General features: G+C 46.5%; 1 protein-coding gene across 9 annotated transcripts in view; it reads left to right on the top strand.

The window, feature by feature from the left end:
• ENOX1 (ecto-NOX disulfide-thiol exchanger 1) overlaps window positions 1-22134 on the top strand; it is a 660000-nt gene that overhangs the window by 158323 nt on the left and 479543 nt on the right. Inside the window, exon 1 of one of the 9 annotated variants that reach the window (XM_021065351.1) lies at window positions 12810-13032. The exons of 7 other annotated variants lie outside the window; for them this stretch is intronic. The gene's annotated coding sequence lies outside the window, so the exon portion shown is untranslated. Of the gene's footprint in view, window positions 1-12809; window positions 13033-18941; window positions 19349-22134 lie in introns of those variants that run through there. One more of the 9 variants, XM_021065352.1, reaches the window with a different exon arrangement.

A 22134-nucleotide genomic window follows, 5' to 3' on the forward strand; every position in this document is an offset into this window, starting at 1 on the left:
GATTAATGCAGGTGAACTTCAGAGTCTTAATTTTAAAAAAAATTTACATTTTTACCAGTGGTGATTGAAAACCATTGGTGTTCTTTCTGCCCGCATTCCTGATTACAATTGCAAATACGTGCACAAAGTGCTAGGATGACTCCTCACGGTCCCATAAGGAGCAGGGGATTATTTTACCCATTTAATGGCTATTAAATATTTAAAAAACAATTTTCCAAAAATATATCCATAAGGGCGTGTAACGTGTATAAATCACAATGAGGAATGTATTCTGATATGCATGCCTCATAATATCCTGGTAGATCGGTTTCTGTGTCTAAGAGAATTTGTCAAGAGGAAAGGTGGAATCGGAGGGGAGCCTTCTCATTTGAGGCTTCATTGCAAGAATGCAACAAATTGGGGCCCTTTCAGATGAACTCAAGAGCGTGATTACTTGGGTAAGTTACCAACTCGTTTGCCCCAGAATTTCCTGGATGTGAGCTGTACATGCGTCCCAACCCCAGGATCTGAGTCAGGAATGTGGAAAACCATGGCAAGTTAGTTATTAGGGGTGTGGCCTCAAGGAAGCCCATCAGCTCTTGAATTTTCCCCATGGAAAATGAGCAGGGGTTATTATTTGAATGTTCAGAGGTATCTGTTCTGGGCGGAGATCCAAAGGAGAGCAGGTACATCTTAGGGGAGAGGTAGTGAGAGAGATGGGTTTGCCGCACTGTCTGGAGAACAGAGCGGGTGCAGTGAGCAGGGAGGGGCCCAGGGACAGGCTCGGAAGGAGGAGCATCGGGGAAAGCAGGGAGTCAGCTGCTGGACTTTAGATCCAGGGTGGAAACTTAATTTCAGAAGAAACATTTGAAACACTTGGAGACAGGTGACATGATCAAATTGATGTTTGGTGGAGGTGATTTTATGTATATATGTGTGTGTGTGTGTGTGTGTGTGTGTGTATATATATGTGTGTATATATATATATATATATATATATATATGTATGTATTTTTTTTTTTTGGCTGTGCTTGCCAGGAATTTTGACTGGGTCAGGGATCGAACCTGTGACACAGCAGTGACCCCGGCCATAGCCGTGACAATGCCAGATCAGAATGCCTAGGGGAGGCGATTATTGCTGTGGGTTATGAAATGACTCCGAAGAAGAGGAAGAAGACAGGCAGATGATGAGAAGGACTGCAGCTGAGGAAGAGAGAGGGGACTGGCCTTGGAATGATAGAGAAGACAGAAGATGAGGGGAATGACATTTTAAAAATCCGGAAAAAAATGGGTAGACACTAAGACCCTACTGTGTAGCACAGAGAACCATATCTAATCTCCTGAGCTAGACCATGATGTAAAATAATATTTACAAAAATGTAAAAAGTAAAAAGAAGATGAGGAGAAGGTACAGATAACTTTCAGTCCGGGCTGGGGGGCTGCCTCCTTGAAGATCTCCTCCCATCCCTACCAGCCCCCCCGCGCCCCCCCGCCCACCGCCAAAAGTATCCTCAAAATGATACAGCACATGTCCAGATTCTCCTGGAACAGATCAGTTACCTTCCCAGTTTATGAGCAGAAATGGAAGAGTTTTGAAGTTCCCATTGCGGCTCAGCAGGTCATGAACCTGACTAGTATCCATGAGGTTTCGAGTTCAGTCCCTGGCCTCTCTCACTGGGTTAGGTAGGGATTCAGCATTGCCATGAGCTGTGATGTAGGTCGCAGATGCCGCTCGGATCTGGTGCCATGGCTGTGGCTGTGGTGGAGGCCGGCAGCTGCAGCTCCAATTCAACCCTGATTGGACCCCCAGCCTGGGAACTTTCATATATGCCAGGTGCGGCCCTAAAAAGCAACTGAAAAAAAGAAATGGAACAGTTTGCAAAAGATATGCATGTGTTAAGTGGATCAATTCTCTTCCAGATGTACTATGACCCTTCTGCTCATTTCTCCAGCTCCCGGTAGGTCCTCCAGTCGGCAATAAATAAAGGGATGTGAGAAGGGGAAGGAGGCAGAAGCCCGGATCTGCTGGGCGCAGACAGTAATTGGATCCAGGCGTGTGGCTAAGCATCCACATCGCAGATCGGAGACAGAAGAGCCGAGCGGGGCTGGGGAGGTCACGCTGTAAGTTGTTTTGTGGGGCCAAGGGAGAAAGGAGCCAGAGAAGGAGCAGTCAGAGTGGCAGGAAACCCTGTGAAATTGTTTGATCTCAACTTGACATGGAGGTTCACTTCATTAGAACTGACGCTCTGATTTGCACTTTCCTGCCATAAATGAAGGGAGACCTAGCATCTCTGAGACTTAGCATTCACAGAGAATTGACAGCAGAAATCCAGCAAGGCGAACCCCCAAACCAGCATCGCTAAGCAGACATTCACCCACTGGACAAGGTTTTCATGAGCTTCTTTTACAAGGGCAGTTCGGGAGTTTCCCGTCGTGGCTCAGTGGTTAACGAATCCAACTAGGAACCATAAGGTTGCAGGTTCGATCCCTGGCCTCGTTTAGTGGGTTAAGGATCCGGCGTTGCTGTGAGCTGTGGTGTAGGTTGCAGACTCGGCTCTAATCCTGCTTTGCTGTGGCTGTGGTGTAGGCTGGTGGCTACAGCTCCAATTCGACCCCTAGCCTGGGAACTTCCATATGCCATGGGAGTGGCCCTAGAAAAGACCAAAAAAAAAAAAAAAAACCCAAAACAAAACAAGGGCAGTTCGCCATTCTTCTTAGAATCAGCTGCTCAGAGTGAAACGTCTTTCTGCGAAGATCAGAAGGGAAACGGTCAGGAAAATCCTGCCCTCCCAAGTGGTGGGGCTGTTTGAACAAAAAGAGCAAAAGTGCTCAAAAGGTACAGACGTCCAGTTATAAAATAAATAAGTTGTGGGGTGTAACATAGAGCGTGGCGGCTGCGGTTGATAGTACTGTATGGTGTGTTTGAACAATGCTAAGTGAGGAGATCCTAAAAGTTCTCATTCTCCGCTCCCCAAAATACCGTGTCCACATTTGATGATGGGCGTTAACTTAGATTTACTGTGGTGAACGTTTTGCACCATGTACATATATTGACTTGTTATGTTGTACACCTGAAACGAATAGAATGTTATATATCTCCCAATAACATTTTTTTTAAAATTGAGAGTACATTAATTTTTACATTCTAGTCAAAGTCAAGCCGCACTTGCCCAGCCACTAGAATGGATTATAATCCTGGACACTTGGTTCTAAACTGGAAATTCTTTAGATTCTTGTATCAATGAGGGTTTTCTAGAGAAACAGAATCAATAGGTATTTGCATGTATATGTGTGTGCGTGTGTGCGTCTGTGTGCGTGTATAGTACATTTATTTTAGTTACTTGGCTTGTACAGCTGTGGGAGCTGCCAAGTCTGCAAGGCATGCGGCTGGCCAGCAGACAGGCGTTGATGCCATAGCCTCGAATCGGGAATTTACAGGGCAAGCCAACTGTGCAAAAATGCAGGATTTCTATGTTATAGTTTTTAGGTAGAATTCCTACTTCTCCTGAAAGCACAGTTTTTGCTCTTAAGGCCTTCAACTGATTGGATGAGGCTCACTCAGATTATCCAGGGTACCCTCCTTTCCCAAAAGTTAACTGGTGGATAATGTGCATCACATCCCCAAATTTCTTTACAATAACCTGGAGACCTGTTCTGCGCCCAAGAACTGGGCACCAGTCTATCAAGTTCACATGTGAAATTTGACCATCACCAATCTCTTCTCTTTCCCATAGTGTAAGAGCAGAGGCAGCTGTATTTTTGTCCCATTTCCTCAATGTTGAAATCTTTTGTGTGTGTGTGTGTTACACTATATTTTTTTAAGATTTTTTTTTTCGATTGGAGTTGATTTACAGTGTTCTGTCAATTTCTGCTGACAGCAAAGTGACCCAGTCACACACATATATACGTATCCATTCTTTTCGTTACATTATCCTCCATCATGTTCCATCACAAGTGACTAGATAGAGGTAACAATGAAGAAAGATTCTCTTAGTGATTCAAAGGTGGCACTTTTAGAGGTATCTTTTTTGCCGTCAAATCATTTAAACAAACAAACCAAACCGGAAAAGCTGGGCAACATCAGCACCGTAATTCTGTGCCAGATGTTGCTGATGGTCTTGTCTGCCTGGTGAGTGGGGTGGGCATGGGTCACACGTGTTGTATTTCTGCTAAAACCCTGCCCTGAGACTGCTCCGCTGACTGTGTGGCAATCACGTGGGATACGGGGAGTTAATATTTTCTGGGAAGAATTTTAATGTTAGAATTTACTGTCTTTTGCACCTATAAATTTGCAGCTTTAATGTTATGCTCTTCTGGTTATTTGCATTTAATATGCATGCAAATTCACAATGTATACCAGGCACCGAGAATGTAATTTATAAATCGGTACTTTCCCTGGTTGTTAGCAATTTTGGCCGCTTTAAAAATTAATACTTTGGAGAAATATATGATTTCAGATTTATACGGAGTATCTTTAGGTTCCAGAGGAAAAACATGGAGTGCGTTCTCTGCTGGAACATTCGTTCTGTGTGTTTAAAGAAGTTATGCGTAACCCTCACGGTTAGAATGCTTTTATTTATCTTTCCTATGAATGGGTTCGGATTAGGTGTTGCAGAGATTTGTTGCCATTAATGGTGCTGAAAAATACGTGTTTTGGAAGCGTGATTGCAACATACAGCATCCTGGGACTGTTGGAGGCGAGTCATTTCAGGTGATAAACACACTTGCGTAAGGAGAGTCGCGTTTAAGGAGAGTAGCGTATTGTACTCCGAAGCAGGAGAGCAGGTCTGCGCGTGGCATAGCCAAGAGCAGGAGGAGCCCGGAGAGACAGACTCGGGGGGTCTCTCCGGCTGCCATTGAGGCTCGTTGTCTTGGCAACCAAAACACAGCCATCAGTCCTTTCCTGGACCAGGAGCGCCCGTCAGCCCCAACTCCACCCGGCCTTTCCTCCTTCCTCTGCTCATCCATCGCTGGTTCTGCCTGGAGCTTCCAGGCAGCTTCAGATTTTCCTCCTCTCACAGGTCCAGGCCAGCACAGATGTCTGTTCTTTCCCCTCTGCGCGATTGAAACCGCATCACTGGCCTCCTGGCCTCTCAGCCGCAGACTCCTCTTTCTATCAGCCCTAACAAGACCTTCTCAGCATTGAAGAGAGTCCTCTTTCACGCTAGACCTCTAGGGGCTCAGCATCCTCTGCAGTGAACGGGCATGCATCCTTCACTGCAGCAGTCCGCTCTGGTGCTCTAGTTAATATATCTATATCTATCTTTGTTTTGTTTTGTTTTTTCAGTGCTGCACCCGCAGCACATGGAGGTTCCCAGGCTAGGGGTGGAAGGAATCGAAGCTGTAGCTGCTGGCCTACGCCACAGCCCCAGCAATGTCAGATCCGAGCCACGTCTTCGACCTACACCACAGCTCATGGCAACACCAGATCCTTAACCCAGTGAGTGAGGCCAGGAATCGAACCCGTGTCATCATGAATGCTAGTCAGATTCATTTCTGCTGAGCCATGACGGGAACTCCTATATCTTTTTTTTTTTTTTTTTTTTCTTTTCTGGCCGCATCTGTGGCAAGTGAAAGTTCTCGGGCCAGGGATGGAACCCTCGCCACGCCAGCAACCCAAGCCATGGCAGGGACAATGCGGAATCCTTAATCTGCTGCACCACAAGAGAACTCCTGGGATAATTTTCTTTTACTCTTCTTTCTTCTCCTTTTCATAGCTGTTAGTCACCCTCCTCCTCCACCTGCCAACACTGCGGAAGCCTCTGCCCGCTCTAAGTTGTCTCTGTCCCTCTCAAAAATCAGCCCTCTCTAAGTGATACTGAGCAAGGGCTCTCCAGCTGACATGGTGATGGCAGCCACTCCCCCAGCATCAGCGCCGTAAATATCCTCACCCGCTCCCGTCCTGGCTCCGCATCGTTCTAGCAGCTGCACCAAATCAACTAAATTCATCTGGCCCGTGGCCACTGACTCACAGCCCAAGTTAGGGCCTCTGTGGGTTGCTGTGCAGCCTGGTGGGGCATCTGAATCCGTCTTGGCCCTGCTCCCCAGCTTGGTGTCCTTGGACACAGCCGGATCTGCCAGGGGAAGAGGTGACTTCCCCTCCCCACTTGGCCCCCAACAAAGACACCCTCTGCTCACCAAACCGAGGGGATGCCGCTGAAGGGGCACCGTGTTCCAGCTCTTTTGCGGGCCCAGGGCTGGTCATTGACTAATGTGCAACCGGTCATGCTGTGTACTTGGGGAGGCCTTGACTTACGGCATAGAGGCGAAAACCCAGAAGACTCAAAGCCAAGTTTCCTATGGAGAGGGACAAACATCCCAAGAAAGACAAAATCTCCTTGCTCTCCTTTAAAAACCATGACTGGGGAGTTCCCGTCGTGGCGCAGTGGAAACGAATCCGACTAGGAACCATGAGGTTGCGGGTTCGATCCCTGGCCTTGCTCAGTGGGTTAAGGATCCGGCGTTGCCGTGAGCTGTGGTGTAGGTCACGGACATGGCTCAGATCTGGCGTTGCTGTGTCTCTGGTGTAGGCAGGCAGCTGCAGCTCTGATTCGACTCCTAGCCTGGGAACCTCCATATGCCAAGAGTGCGGCCCTAGAAAAGGCAAAAAGACAAAAAAATAAAAATAAAAACCATGAAGGGGGGAATCTTACTTTTGCTTTTGAATTATGTTTCATGTGTTTGATAAACTCGATGTAAGGACCAGGTGGAATCAGCTGTGTGCTCATGACAGCCAAGCGAAATACTCTGCAGCGGCTTTTCTTCCCTTTCTGTCCTCTCCCTCCGCATCCCCTCTTTTTTCCTCTTCTTTCCTCCTCTCTTCCTCCTCCCCCTCCCTCCTACCCTTCTTCTTTTTTAAATTTTAGGGCCACACCTGCAGCATATGGAAGTTCCCCGGCTAGGGGTCAAATCAGAGCCGCAGCTGCCCGCCTACACCCCAGCCAGAGCACTGCAGGATCCGAGCCACATCTGCGGCAACGCCAGATCCCTAACCCACGGAGCGAGGCCAGGGATGGAACCCGTGTCCTCATGGATACTAGTCAGGTGCATGGAGCGTCGTGGGGTTCTTAACGAGCTGAGCCACAGCTGGAGCTGCCCCTACCCCCCTGCTTCATTTTTGGAGAGTATGCATAGCAGCTCATAAATGTGTACAGTATTCTGGGTGGCTCAGAGATGCCTGTTCACTGGGCCAGCTTGTACCAGAGGTAACTCCAGCCCCCTGGCTCCATCTGCTTGCTGGGGGTGGAGCAGCCTCCTAACTGTCATAGAATGTTCGGAGGCATGGAAGCCTCATGCTTGATTTACAGCGTGCTCAGGAGCCTTGAGAGTGAGAACCTGACCCTGGCTCACTTCTGGAGTTCAGATGCGTACTGAGCTCCCCCACGGCTTAGGAGTCCCCTAAGGAGGCTGGATGGAGAGAGAGCCACGTGGGAGGAACCTGCCAGTGAGACCAGAGTGAGCGCCAGCCTGGGCGTCCAAGGGGACGGAAGTTCCAGGTACCTCTCTTGACTTAACTGGCTTCCCCCCACCTCCCCGTGGCAACAGCAGACACCTCCTGACACATGCAGAAACAAGTGGGCCGTGGCCTGAACGAGGCTGCAGCATAAGGCACGGCTCGGCAAACTCTAGGCCTCAGGATAACTCCAGCCTGTGCCTGGTTTTATAAGGATGAAAGGCTAAGAACTGTTTCTATGTTTGTGTGTGTGTGTTGAGGGCCACACCCACGGCATATGGAAGTTCCCAGGCCAGGGGTCGAATGGGAGCTGCAGCTGCTGGCCTACACCACAGCCACAGCAACACCAGATCCCAGCCTCACCTGGGACCGACACTACAGCTCACAGCAATGCCAGATCCCCAACCCACTGAGGGAGGCCAGGGATCGAACCTGAGTCCTGAGAGATCCTAGTCGGGTTCATTACCGCTGAGCCACAACCAGAACTCCTGTTTATGTGTTTTTAAAGCATTGTTAAAAAAAAAAAAAAAAGCAAAGAAGAATGTGTTACAGAGATACAATATACTTAAGCCTTTGAAGCCAAAAATGTTTATTATCTGGCCCTTGACCGATGAAGTCTGCCAATCCCTGCCAAGAACGGGTCATAATGCCTGATGGGTTGACCCCTTCCTGGTGGCCCGCTTTTGAAAGGGCAAGGCCGGAGCATGGAAGTGGTTTCCCTGATGGCTGGGCCTGGAGGTTGGTGTTCTAGGGGAAGTTGCTTGTCTGGAGAATGTCGTTTGTGGGGTCCACTGTGACCTGTGGATGGCGGAGCACGGAGGGAGGGTCGGTGGAGCAGAGCAAGGGCAGAAGCCAGGAGGGGAAGAAGGCTCTCAGGCGGTGCGAACGCCCACTCCCACCACCATCAGGGCCTCCCAGAGGGAGTGACTTCAGGAGAGGAATCCCCGTGGAGCGCCGAGAGCTGGGCACTGGGCTGTGGCCTTAAACACAGCACATTTGTAGCACCAAGAGTGAGGAGGCGGGGAGTTCCCGTTGTGGCTCAGTGGTTAACGAATCCGCCTAGGAACCACGAGGTTGCGGGTTCGATCCCTGGCCTCCCCCAGTGGGTTGGGGATCTGGCATTGCTATGAGCTGTGGGGTAGGTTGCAGACCCAGCCTGGATCCCGTGTTGCTGTGGCTGTGGTGTAGGCCGGTGGCTACAGCTCTGATTAGATCCCTAGCCTGGGAACCTCCCTATGCTGTGGAGGAGGCCCTAGAAAAAGGCAACAAGACAAAAAAAAAAAAAAAAAAAAAAAAAAAAAAAGAGTGAGGAGGCGGGGACTCTAGGCTTGCACTTCTGTCTAAAGTTCACCAAGTATGGCTCATCCTGGAATTGTAAAAACCCCGTGGGAACAGGTGAGAGGGCATTTCTTTCCACCTCAAGCTGTAGGGCAGAAAGGACCGAGGCTTGGCCTGGGGTATGTCCTGTTCAAGGTCACAGAGTTATTATATGGTGGAGCTGGAAATCAGACCCAAATATCCTGACTCTAAAATCTGAGTCCCAGAGTTCCCTCGTGGTGCAGCAGGTTAAGGATCTAGTGTTGTCATGGCAGTGGCTTTGGTTCGATCTGTGTTCCATGGACTAAAAAAAAAAAATCTGAACACCATCCTCAGAGGCAGTGAATTATCACTGTGATGTGTGACCTCTGCACCCCAGTTCCCCAACACAAAAGCCCTCCCACTCCTTATCAAGCCTTGTAAGTTTCTTAACATACGAAACAACAGAGACGGGTCGAATAGCTCTAGAACTGGAACCGTTTTGCATATCTTGGCTTTGTCACCTTCCCGCCTGGGAAGGTGCACAGGGAACAAACGCTCAGCAGGTATACAGGGCGGTTTGCACCGCTCTGGATTGTGGATGACGTCACGACACTCTTAATCAGAATTGGAGCTGGGTGTTCTCGTCGGGGTGAAGCAGAAAAGAATCGGACGAGGAACCATGAGGTTGTGGGATTGATCCCTAGCCTCGCTCAGTGGGTTAAAGATCCGGCATTGCTGTGAGCTGTGGTGTAGGTGGCAGATGCAGCTTGGATCCTGCGTTGCTGTGGCTGTGGTGTAGGCTGGCAGCTAAAGCTCCGATTCTACCCCTAGCCTGGGAACCTCCATATGCTGCAGGTGCAGCCCTAAAGAGCAAAGAAAAAAACGATTGGAGCTGTTTTCAGTATTTTACCACAGATGTCAGCAAGAGATGCTACATACCACATCCCTGGAGTGGCTTGTTGTGTGTGTGTGTGTGTGTGTGTGTGTGTGTGTGTGTGTGTGTATGTGTATTTGGGACAGCAGAGCCCAGTATTCTCACATGATAGGACTGGAGGGAGAATTATACACATTCACTCACCACCTACATACTTGGATAGTTTTCCCCTCTCTCTGCGTGCAGGGCAGCCAGCTGGGTCTGCATCGGTTCTAGCTCTCCATCTGAACTTGAGCAACAGATTTGGTCCTGGAGCCAGTATCACTGATACAGGCAGCAGCCAACCCCGGGGGAATCCATCACAGCAAGAGCAGTCTAGCCGCCCCGGGAACCTAAGCACATCCATATTCAGATAAGGAGCGCGCTGAGCGATCTTACCGAGAATGATATGGAGGGATGCTGGGCGGAATGCCGCCTTTACTCTGCTTATAAAGTATGTGAAAAAATAAAGCCTTAAACGTCATGCGGGTGAAGTGTGAGGACAGGAGAATGAGCGGGGCAATTCACACGGAGCACTTTTCCGCTGGAGCAAGAAGTCGGGTCAATTTCTCAGAGTGGGTGTTTCATCTCTTACGTCTCCTTAAGAATGCCTCCGTCAACCACGGGTTAGTGGTGCCGGGCTGACTTGCATCTTTGCCTTGCTGACTCCTTGCCTTGCGGACGCCTTTTTGATTTCAGCCCACATGTCATTTCTTAAGAGAGCCTTCTGCCCACACAGTCTGGGGTTTCCCCTCACCCCACCCCCACTCTGGCCCCTGTGTGTCCTGTCTCATCATTCTGCTTTATATTCTTCATATTCTTCATTGTTTTCTTTCTTTTTTTCAAAACTGCTGTCCATCTCCTGCTGCTACGTCTTTCCTCTATTTGTTAAATTTTATTTTGATTAATTATTTATATTTTTGTGGCTGTGCCCATGGCACAAAGGAGTTCCCGAGCCAGGGATCAACCTGGCACCACAGAAGAGACCTGAGCCATAGCAGTGACAACACCAGATCCTCAACCACTAGGCCACAAGGGAACTCATTTTTCTTTTTCCTTTTTAGGGCCACACCCGTGGCAAATGGAGGTTCTCAGGCTAGGGGTCAGATTGGAGCTCTAGCCACCAGCCTGCACCACAGCAATGCCTGATCCGAGCCGCGTCTGTGATGTACACCATAGCTCATGGCAATGCTGGATCCCTAACCCACTGATGGAGGCCAGGGATTGAACACACATCTTCATGGATCCTAGTCAGGTTCATTAATCACTGAGCCATGAAGGGAACTCCCTGGAACTCTTGTTTTATTTCTCTAGTAGTCTGTTTACTCTCTCACACCTCTGGAATATAAGTTCCATGGAAGGGAAGCCAACGTGCATCTCTGGTTTACTGTTGTTTTCTGTAGCACGTAGAAAAGTGCTGGGCTTTATGGCAGGTGCTTCCTAAATTCATTGAGTGACTCAATGAATGAATGAATTAGTGAGTAAAAATGTGCTTTTCTGTTGCTTAATCCCACAATGTAGTGCCCAGACACTGGCTTATGGTCTTTCCTGAGCGGAAGAATCCAGAGGGACTCTGTTAATTTTTCCTCGCTGCAGTAACAAGTTGCTGCAAACTTAGCAACTTAATACAGATTTATTATCCTAAAGTTCTGGGGACCAGAAGTCCCACACATGTCTCACCGGGCTAACATCAAGCGGTCCATAGGGTTACCTGCCTCTCTGGAGGCTAGAGGGAAAATCCATTTTCTTATCCTTTTCAGCTTCCAGAGGTCACCCTCCCCCTGGTTTGTAGCCCCTTTCCCAACATGATGGATTAAACCTTTCTCATGTGGCCATCTCTCTGAATTTTTTTTTTTTTTTTTTTGCTTTTTAGGGCTGCACCTGCAGCATATGGAAGTTTCCAGGCTAGGGGTGGAATTGGAGCTGCAGCTGCCGGCCTACACCACAGCCACAACAATGCAGAATCCGAGCCCCATCTGTGACCTACACCACAGCTCACAGCAACACCGGATCCTTAACCCAGTGAGCGAGGAGGCCAGGGATCAAACCCGCATCGTTATGGATCCTAGTCAGATTTGTTACTGCTGAGCCACGACGGGAACTGTTTATCGCTCTGCTTTACCACAGCTGGGGAAGTTTCTCTGCTTTTAAGGACTCGTGTGATTGGATTTGGATAATCTAGCAAGATCTCCCATCTCAATGTCCTTGTCACTCACATCTGTAAAGTCCTTTCTGCCACATCAGGTGACATGGTCATAGGTTCTCCGAATAGGATGGGCCTTGGGGAGGAAGGTGTCATTATTCTGCCTACCATGTGGATTTCCTCCCAGAGCAGGTGGAGGATGGTCTGGCTGGAGCTTCATTTCTCTTCCAGACTACATACTGGGAAAGACAGAGTCTTTCTCAGCACATTTATTAATTCAGTAAAATTGATTTCTGGGGTTGTCACGTTTTCTTGGACAGTTCTGTTGCTGATGGCAGCATGGGCCAGGCTAGATGGCTGTTTTGTGGGGCCCGGGTATGGGAAGTCTGGACAGGTTCCCCTGAATTCAGGCCCAGGGCTGGTGGTGAGAAGTCGGGGTGCTAACCAAAGTGGGATCGGTGTATCCATTGGGGTCTTAGAGCAGCTGTAGTGGTGGTGACAGTGGTGACTGTCACATTTATCGAGGACACCCCTGTTTGGAGTCATTCGTTTAATTCTTGCACTCTTTACAGCAATCCTGGAAGAGAGGTACTCTCATCATCCACATTATACAGATCATGAAACTAAGGCATCGAGAGGTTCAATAAGTGGCTTAAGATCATATCCCTAATAAAGGTTTGAACCAGGGTTCAAATCCCATGTCTTCTGGCTCTAGGCTCCGCCCCTCCCCCAACCAGTGTGCCCCCCCCCCCGCCCCTCAAGGGGCCACTTAAAGGCTAGTTAAAAGAGTGAATGGGAGGGCGTCAGTGGTTGCTGGCGGGCAGAGCCTCAGTTTTTGTGCAGGGGTGTGTGTGTAGGGGGTGGGGAGTGGTTGTTGAGATCTTGGGTTTTCTGAGTCGGGAACGTGGGCAGATGGGCACTGTGCGCAGGCGCAGGGCTCCGCCCCTGGAGGCGTGGGAGACGCCGCCTGTGCCCGGAGCGTAGCGAGCCGCGCGAGCTGGGCCGCATCTCCCGTGAAGGGCCGGGGGGGGGGGGGGGGCCCGGACCGAGGCTCCGGCTGAACCTTCAGCTGGGCTTCTGGGTTTTGTGACGCACAGCGGGTGGAACGGTACAGAAGAAGGAGTCGGGGGCCCTGAGTGAACGTGTCCACGTCATCAGTTCCCAGAACGGGCCTGGGGTGAAGCCCCTTGGAGTCGCTGAGCGTCTGTGAAGAGAGCCCTCGTATCGATGGTCTGCATCTTCCAGGTGGGAGAAGGATCAAATGATGGTTGCGTTGGGCCCTGTGAATGGGGGTTATTACTGTCCACGTGCCTGACTGGCAAGGTGGGGAAAGGAAGCAAGGAGGGGGCACCTCGGAACCTCAAACACCTGTCTGGATTGTGTCACCCTGGCACGGGGTGGGGGGGTGCCTGGAGAGCGGGAGCAAGAGCGCGATGTTCTTCCCATGAGACTGATTGATGACGGGGCTTTTACAGGTCAGCCTGGGGGAGCATGTAATCAATCAGGGCTTAAGAAGGATATCTTGTTTTGAGCACACAGATCTGTGGTCACGATGGCGCTAATAACCCACAGTGGACAAGCCTCTGCGGCTTGTCTCCCTCCCCCCCCCCACCCCCTTAGTTTAGTCGCTCTCAGGTGGCGAGGTCTTATAGGAAGGTGGTATTCTTTAGTGGGTTTGCCTTAATGGTGGGCGCACGGGTGACAGCTGTGAGTTCCAGGCTTCAGCGGGAGGTGCAAAAACTTACCTTGGAGTTAGTGAGCCTCTGCAAATACCTACTTAATCAATCACACATAACTGTCAAGAGCTGTGAAGGCTCTGAGATTTTTACCCTGCCTGTGAGCTAATAAGATGGCCTGCCAGGGTTTCATACTTGTTGGCAAAAGACGTGAAACTCCCAGGTCAGACACGAAGGATTGTATGCTTCTGTGCATGGCTGGCCTCATGAGCTTCCTGCTTGCATGTGTTTCCCTTGAACCCTAACTCCCATGGGGGCAACACCAGTGGACCTCAGCTTCACACACAGTGGGTCTGTGGCACAGCTGGGAAAAGCAGCATTTAGGAAGCCACCCGTATTAGAAAGGGATGCTGGCAACGGTACCCAGCCTTTATTATCCTGGTCTGGTAACCCATCCGTGCTGTCTCCTGGAGGGTGATACTATCTTCATCCTTCTTGGCTGTTTGCTCTGCAGACATCCTTGAAAAAGATAGTCCTGGACAAAAGCATAATCAGCTAAATTCCTAATAATGACCTATAATAGGTGTTTGTCTTTAAATTGTACCCATGAATTGATATAATCTGAATTCTCTTTGGGGGAAAAAATCCATTTCTAATTCTCTTCACTTAGGTGAGCTCTACTCAGTATTTTAGGATGGTGATTCAGCCAAACTTGTTGCTTAAATACTCAATTACCATGTCGTTTAGAACATCTCATGTCTTGGTAATTGAAGGATATTTTAATTAAAAGGGGTTTACCTGGAGCGTGCCGAGGGCATGTGGCTGATTGTCTGATCAACTTTGGTTACAGGAGAAACAAAACAATTCAATGCTTTGACAATGGATGATGCTGATAGAAACTAACCTAAAGATTTTTGTTTAGAATAACACACACTGTTCTTTGATGTCTGTGATGAACTTAGGCAAATTCTATTGGGAAAATTATTATTTCATGTCCAAGTTTCTTTATATTTGATTTTAAAATTAATTCCCCAAGTCTGTTATAACTTTACTTACGGTCATGATTAAAACTTGTGGATTTATCCTTTCTACTCAGAGTGTAGTCAGTGAAAAATTGAACCCCAGAGCCTTGGATAGCTCATAAAGAATTGAACTTTGAATATTTTTTTAGGTTTATACTTGATAGAAGGACCCACACAGTGCTGTAAATGTCAGGAAGTTCAAGGACTCACATTCTGCTTGGGGGTTGGTACTGGGCTGTAAATGTAGCTGGATCTGGATTAAATGCATCTGGATCTGGATTGAACTCCAGCTCTGCCACTTCCTAATTCTGCCATTTATCTAAAATATCGGAGCCTCAATTTCCTCACATGAAAATTGTAGATAATGAATATTGCATCGTAGGATAGTTGCACAGCCCAAATGAAATAAGTTATTCAAGGCGGATACCTTCCTTTAATAACGTAAAGGGAATTTTGAAGTCAGTTCCAGACCATTATCAAGTTTCTTGTTGATGACTTTCAGCTTGGGTGAAGCTCTAAATTCTTAGTTAAATTCCTTCTCTCAAGTACTCATTTATTGTCTATTATTTTTCTAGTTATCTGGGTGCATTGGGGAGTTAAAATCATCCTTTAAAAATCATCCCATGGATATCAAAAGCTCATAAATTGTGAGATGCTAATGGGAAAGTCAAGATCTCCAGCTTATTATTGCAGGAGTGCACAGAGCTATCTAGGGAAAAGCGAGGGTTGGCTTAAATTCCCAGCCTAAGATGCTTTGCAGATTTCAAAATATGTCACTCCCTATAAAATTAATTCAGCGATTTACCAGCCACACATAGACTAACCAGGGTTGGAAGCCTAAAGACGTCAGAGAAGAATGGACCATTGCCTTTCTGTGACCAATGATGGTACTGAGACATAATGACAACTCGCCGTGGCTGGGCTGCCCTCAGTTTTATGGGAAATCAGGACCTGCATATTTAAACACTAATTACAATTAATTAAGATGACTAAGAGAGCTATGACAGTTTGCGATTCTATTTTTATCAATTTAATCAATCTCTGCCATGAAGAGTAGGAAAGAGATTTCAGATTTGACAAACAACTTGAAAGCTTTGCAGCGGCATGAGAAAGCACGATGAGCAGAAGAATATTAAGCAAAGTCCTAGACTTTTAAAAATAAGCAGCTACTGTGTTCTGAGTATGAAAGCAGCCGTGACTAAAGAGGGCGAGAAGGAGAGGAAAGTTCATCTATTTCAGCATAGGGGCTGATGGAAGATAAATGGTCAGGTACCTGCCGCCTCCTGATGTGTAAATTTCTGTTCACTGCTCCTATGTAGCAAATAGCCCGCTATGATGAGACCAGCTTTTATTCCATCTGTGTGCGTGTGTGTGCACGCACACGTGTCTGTATTTTTTATATGCCTTCAGATTGGATATAAAATGTTAAGGGCTTCGTAGAGACTGGGTTAAATATTTACTTCCAGCTGAGGATGACCATATCCGTACACATTTAAAATAGCGTTTCCGGAGGGAAAAAAAAAAACAATTGAACAATTTGGAAACTATCAAAGCTAATCTAAATTGCTGGTTAATGGAGCTAACTGGCTAACACTGCCATTGTTTCTCTTTAGTTCACTCCTAGTAAGTAAGCACCCCCCATGGGCAGGTTGCTGAGCTGGGTCTATAGGGATGAACCTGGGATGACCTTCAGCAGGTCTTCTGAGCTCCTTCACCATCAGGGTGTACACACAGTAGGGAACGCAGACACCGTGGCCCTGACTTTGGCATCGACCCTTGTAGGAAGTGAGGTTTCTGAATCGAACCCTTGCCCTCAAGAACCTTATAACAGGAGTTCCCTTTATGGCTCCATGGGTTAAGAACCCAACACTGTCTCTCCGAGGTTGTGGGTTCCACCTTGGCCTTTCTCAGTGGGTGAAGGATCTAGGGTTGCCACAAGCTGCCACGCAGTTCACAGATGCAGCTCAGATCCAGTGTTGCTGTGGCTGTGGCTGGCAGCTTTCACATGCCACAGATGTGGCCCTAAAACAAACAAAACAAAAAAAACCCTTTATAATACAGTACGGGAACTTGCACATTGGTGAGGCAGGATTCATGCATTTCAATCAACGTTGCTTGTGTCAACAGTTTTCCTTTATCCAAATATAAAAAATGGTTTCAGTTAATTTTTACAGGTATTTTTTCCCCCTACCTAATTGGAATTGTTTCACTTTGACACAGTGAAAGGAGTGTCTCTTCATTTTCTGCTTGCATTTTTCTTTGCCTGAGACTGTGTATAACCATGGAGACAAATACTCACACCCAGTGCAAACACAGTGGTCGCATAAGTGAAGCCAGAGAAAATCAGTTCAAGTAGAGGAAGTTCCAACTCTGGGCTCTATTAGACATGAAAATGGATATTCGAATAAACAGAGTGGTTGAGGCCACAGCAAGTCGTCCGCACAAAGCTGTGGGGGCAGCGTTTTCAGATAGTCCCACGGATGAGTAGTTAATTAAGACATCCAGTCCCAGTGGGATGGTGGGGAAATGAGGTCTATACGTTCTTCTCCTTGAACATCGGAGCAACTCATCAGAGTTTGATCCGGTTGTCGCCACCTCTTGGGTGCTTCTGCCCTCAGTTCTGCTTCTGTTACTTTAAAAATTGTTTTTGTTGAAATGACCTTCGTGGCAGTAACACCCATAGGATCAATTTAAATGCTTTGCTAAAAATACCATTTTTCCCCAATAATTCCTTCAATTCACAATTAATTGAGACATCAAGTATGGGGAAACTTTCTCGTTACACTCCTCCTATCCTCACCTTATTGGTTGATTGATTTTTTTTTTTTTTAAACCACAAATGGCCAATTCCGTATGGGTAGTATTTCTCTCAGCTTCCAGCTCCATGCTTGCTTTTCTGATATTGATTAAATTTGAGGATATTCAAAGCAAATAGACCCACAGAGACAGATGAAACTCTGTGTGGTGTGTATGGTGTGTGTGTGTATGGGAGTTTTATCCCTTTTCAAAGAACTATAGAATAATGGCTGGATCTTTTAAAATAGGTGAATGGCGATTATATATTATATAATAGGCATTATTAGAATATGTAAATTTGGACAATTATTAGGTAATTCTCTATAAAAACTAGGGTAATGATAATAACTAATGCTCTTGTCCTGTGTTATAAGTTGGAAAGCATTTAAAACCGTGCCTAGGAGTTCCTGTAGTGGTGGAGTGTAAACAAATCCGACTGGGAACCATGATGTTGCGGGTTCGATCCCCAGCCTCGCTCAGTGGGTTAAGGATCCGGCGTTGCCGTGAGCTGTGGTGTAGGTTGCATGGCTTGGATCCCATGGCTTGGGATCCCTTGCCAGACGTGGCTTGGATCCCATGCTGCTGTGGCATAGGCCGGCGGCTACAGCTCTGATTGGACCCCTAGCCTGGGAACCTCCATATGCCCCAGGTGTGGCCCTAAAAAGGCAAAAGACCAAAAAGAATAAAATAAATAACACAGTGCCTAGTCCATAGTAAATGTTGAACAGTAATAAATGTTATCATTATGGCCATTATCATTGTCTTTATCTTATTTAGGATTTTTTGTCAAATGGAAAGCTTCACTCTAATTTGCGGTCTCTTAAGAGGCACATGAGACTTCTTCAAATGTCTTTTTTATTACTGAGAATGTCTCTGATTGCAGTTGAGATGATTTAAATCACCCAGTGGTCACAGGGACCCAAGGCCTTGAGGGCAGAGCATATTTTGTTCTAATGCGTGTCACCGCTGGGGTAGAACCCTATTCAGGGCAGGTGCTCAACAAATTTGGACAGAGTCCTGGGGGTCTGGAGTTAGTTGGTTTTTTTTTTTTTTGGGGGGGGGGCAAGCACGGGAGTTAGTGTTCTTGTTTCTCACTAGCAGTGGGCTTGCTGGGTTCGTTTTTTTGGAGTCAGGATTTCTAAGGCCCGAAAGCTAGATTTGAAGCAAAAAAGACCTGAGATGTGCGTTCCGGCCCTGTTAAATTCTCATTCCGTGTGTGTGGGCTTTCGTGGTTGGATCTCTCTCCAAATCTATGGTCCTTAAGTATCTGTTCAATGTTTATGGAATGGAGACACGAGGAAAATGATTTTCAGTAATAAAAACACAATATAGTAACAGATGCACTGATTTACTTGGGCCAAGGCGCGATCCATGTTCTGGGGGTAAAATTAGTGAACGTTTTTTTCTGTTTTAATTGTTCTTCATTTACTATAGTTTTTGTGTGTGTACGCACGTGCGTGTTATGTCAACAACTGGGACACATATTGAAAGCTTTATATATTAGAGAATAGAATCTCTCAATTGCTCCAGCCAGAGAGCACCAGCCACGCTTATTTGATTTCAGAATTTTAGCGGGCAGTGACTGACAGCTACTCCAACCAGATAGTGAGTGGTTCTGGGCAGCTTCCTCTGCGTGGGTGGGCGAGTGGGTGGGGAATGAGATGAGCTTTTTCCTACCTGAGAGTGCTCTTTTTATATTTTGCTCGTTATATAAAGGATGGCATGATGCAATTTGATCTGACTGGTGCCTGCTATCCCAAGAACATTTCAGCACTCTGAAGAAATTGGCTCCCAAGGAATTGGCCTGTCGCCCTGAGGTTGATTTGCCTCTGGCTCTGCCACTTACCAACTGCCTTGTTTGGGCAGATATTTTAACCTCTCTGAGACTTGGTACCATCATCCTTAAAGGGTAAGACTGGAAGGAGGGGAGAAAAGGGGTCCACCAGCCAAGTCTCTTCTCTTTGTCGGTTGAATGCACGCTTTCCTAGAACTCCCAGTTTCCTGCCTTCCTCCCATGGGCCAGAAGTGACGCACCTGACCACTGCTTGCTGAAAGCGTATTGGAGAAGTATGCATTTCATTTTTCTCTTCTTCTTGGTGGTTCCTGGTGCCACCCTTTCCCTCTTTTTCAAGCAGGAAGGTGATCGATGGTGGGCATTAGGCCTGTCAACCCACGGGAACATCAAACTGCTTCTAGGGATTTCTATGTGAGCAGTACTGTTATATTAAGCATGTAGCAGAACCTACATGCTTAGTAAGTAGTAGGCGTGTGGAAAGTAATGTTATTTTCTCTTGTCTAATGCACTGTGGCTTGTTAGATGCATGGACAGTGTGATAGAAGAAAATAGAATAAATCCAAATTGAATGTGCATAATTATTTTAGGATGTATCTCATTTTAAAAAATGTTAACATGTCAAAAAAAATGCATATCCTGAAATGGAGGAGCTATGGAAGTAGATATGATGAACCTGAAAATTTAATATTTTCCTTAGATGATATTTTAAAGTAGGGCATAAACATATCACATGTTTTCAGCTACTCTGAGATAAAACAGATGTTCCTTTTAGAGAAAATATGTATGTGTGTGTGTATATATATATGTATATAGACAAGGTTGCCCAAATATATATTTTTATGTGACAATACTAAGAATAACAATAGAGAAAGACTTCCATTTATTTAATAAAAATAGCATTGGAAAATTTCTAAATAAATTGCTTATAGATGTAAAGGGCATTTTTAGAAATATAAAAAAACATAAAAAACATGCAGGTCAGACTCTATCATCGGATGGATTATGGGAAGGTACTTTTGTCAACTCCAAAAATTAAATGCTTGTCCTAATCAATGCTGTTTATATTTTTATTTATTCCAGTTAATGTTAATGGGTTCTTAACATTTTTATACAATAGCCAGTTTTTTTCTGGCTAATTAAAATGAACCAGTTTTACTTAATTTCACAGGTTCTTTCCTCTTAATGTTAGAGTTTGTATGTTTCACTTTGTGTGTGTGTGTGTGTGTATGTGTGTGAATGTGTTAATGTGTGTTCATGCCAATTCCATGCTGCTTATAGGTCCTAAAGTTAATACTTCTAACACAAAAGAAAACTAAAACTAAAACTCCAGATTTATGGACGGTTGCATTCTGAGCTGGAAGCCTCAATGAATAGATTACGATAATGTGTATAATGTCACTTTAATAAAACAATAGAATGCCATCAGCAGTGGTTCTAAAACCCAATATTCAGATATATTATATGTGAAATACACAGCATCCTTAATCTATTGATTCCTCACAGTCTAAATTTATCCCAATCTGTTTACACACATACCCACACATAGAAATGCATACATAAGCACACAGAGTTTTCACAGATGTAAAACATATAAAACTATATTTTTATATAATAATAAAGAAAATATGTAATGCTCAATAAAGACTCTGCTGGGAGATGTATGATTCAAAAAAAAAAAAAATAGCCCTTGTTTCTGTCATCACGTCTTAGGCACAGTACAGATTTAAACTCTTTGCTTTAGTTGGCAAAGAAGTTTCTTAGGTTGGAAATCAGTTCTTTATAAATTACAGTCTTGGCTAAAGTGCAGTGCATTTAAGGAAACTTTCTCGGAATTAGGAGGTCCTGTATTACAGTTTTCCGCAAAAGACCCTGGACACTTATGATGATAGGGTGAGTTAATTCTGTTTCCCTGAAAGAGGGCTCACTGTGAGGACACTGTGCACCACTTTGGCTGAGAGGCAATTTCCAATAAATATGGAAATGATGGCTTCCAGTGCTGAGCCCGGGTAGGAAACCTCATGGGAAATAACTTGAAACTATGTGATAGGTTGGAAGTTAATGCCCACCCCCACCCCCCTCCGAAGTAGCCAACCTCTATTTACAAGATGTACCATTATTTCCTGGCCGCCCAGAAAGACGAGGAAATGTGCTTCTCTTTTGTCGAACGAGACCGCGGTGATGAAAATCTCCTTGTCTGTACACGGTCGTTAGGGGGTGAGCGGAATAAAGCAGGCTCGGGTTTTGTGCGTTGCACAGAGGGGTGCGTGCTTTCCTCGGTGAAAGAGTTGCTCTCTGACCCTCTTTCCTGCTCTTTCTTTGGCTGCCTCTGATGATGCTCAGGAGAGAGCGGGGATTGCTGCTCTTCCCTTTGCCAGATGAGCAGAGGTTGATAATGATGGGTTTCAGCTGAAGCCCTGATCTCACCCTTGTGAAATCTTGGTAGGACAGAGGCGAAAGGTGCCTGCCGTGTTCAGACTCATTTGTGGAGGGTGCCGAGGGACTCTGTCCTGTCCTGTCCATGTTGGGGGAGGCTGTGCTTACGAGTGAGGAAGAGGAGTTCCCGTCGTGGCTCAGCAGATGCTACTCTCAAGGCAGGTACTCATGTGATAGCACTCATAGGTGGAGTCTGAAATACGGCCCACATGAGGGAGTTCCTGTTGTGGCTCAGGGGTTAACCAACCCAACTAGTATTCCTGAGGATATGGGTTCGATCCCTGGCCCTGCTCAATGGGTTAAGGATCTGGGGTTGCTGTGAGCTGTGGTGTAGGTCGCAGACGTGGCTTGGATCCCGTGTGGCTGTGGCTGTGGTGTGACCCCTGGCCTGGGAACCTCCATATGCCGTGGGTGCGGCCCTCAAAAGACAAAAAAACAAAAAGTAATAATGTAATAAAATATGGCACACGTGGCACATATGAACCTATCTACAGAACAGCAGCAGGAGTTCCCATTGTGGCTCAGCGGGTTAATAACCCAACATTGTGTCTGTGAGGATGTGGGTTCCATCCCTGGCCTCTCTTAATGAGTTAACATTCTAGCATTGCCCCCGAGCTGTGGTGTA

The sequence above is a fragment of the Sus scrofa genome, chromosome 11, assembly GCF_000003025.6.
Source record: "Sus scrofa isolate TJ Tabasco breed Duroc chromosome 11, Sscrofa11.1, whole genome shotgun sequence".
NCBI lineage: Eukaryota > Metazoa > Chordata > Mammalia > Artiodactyla > Suidae > Sus > Sus scrofa.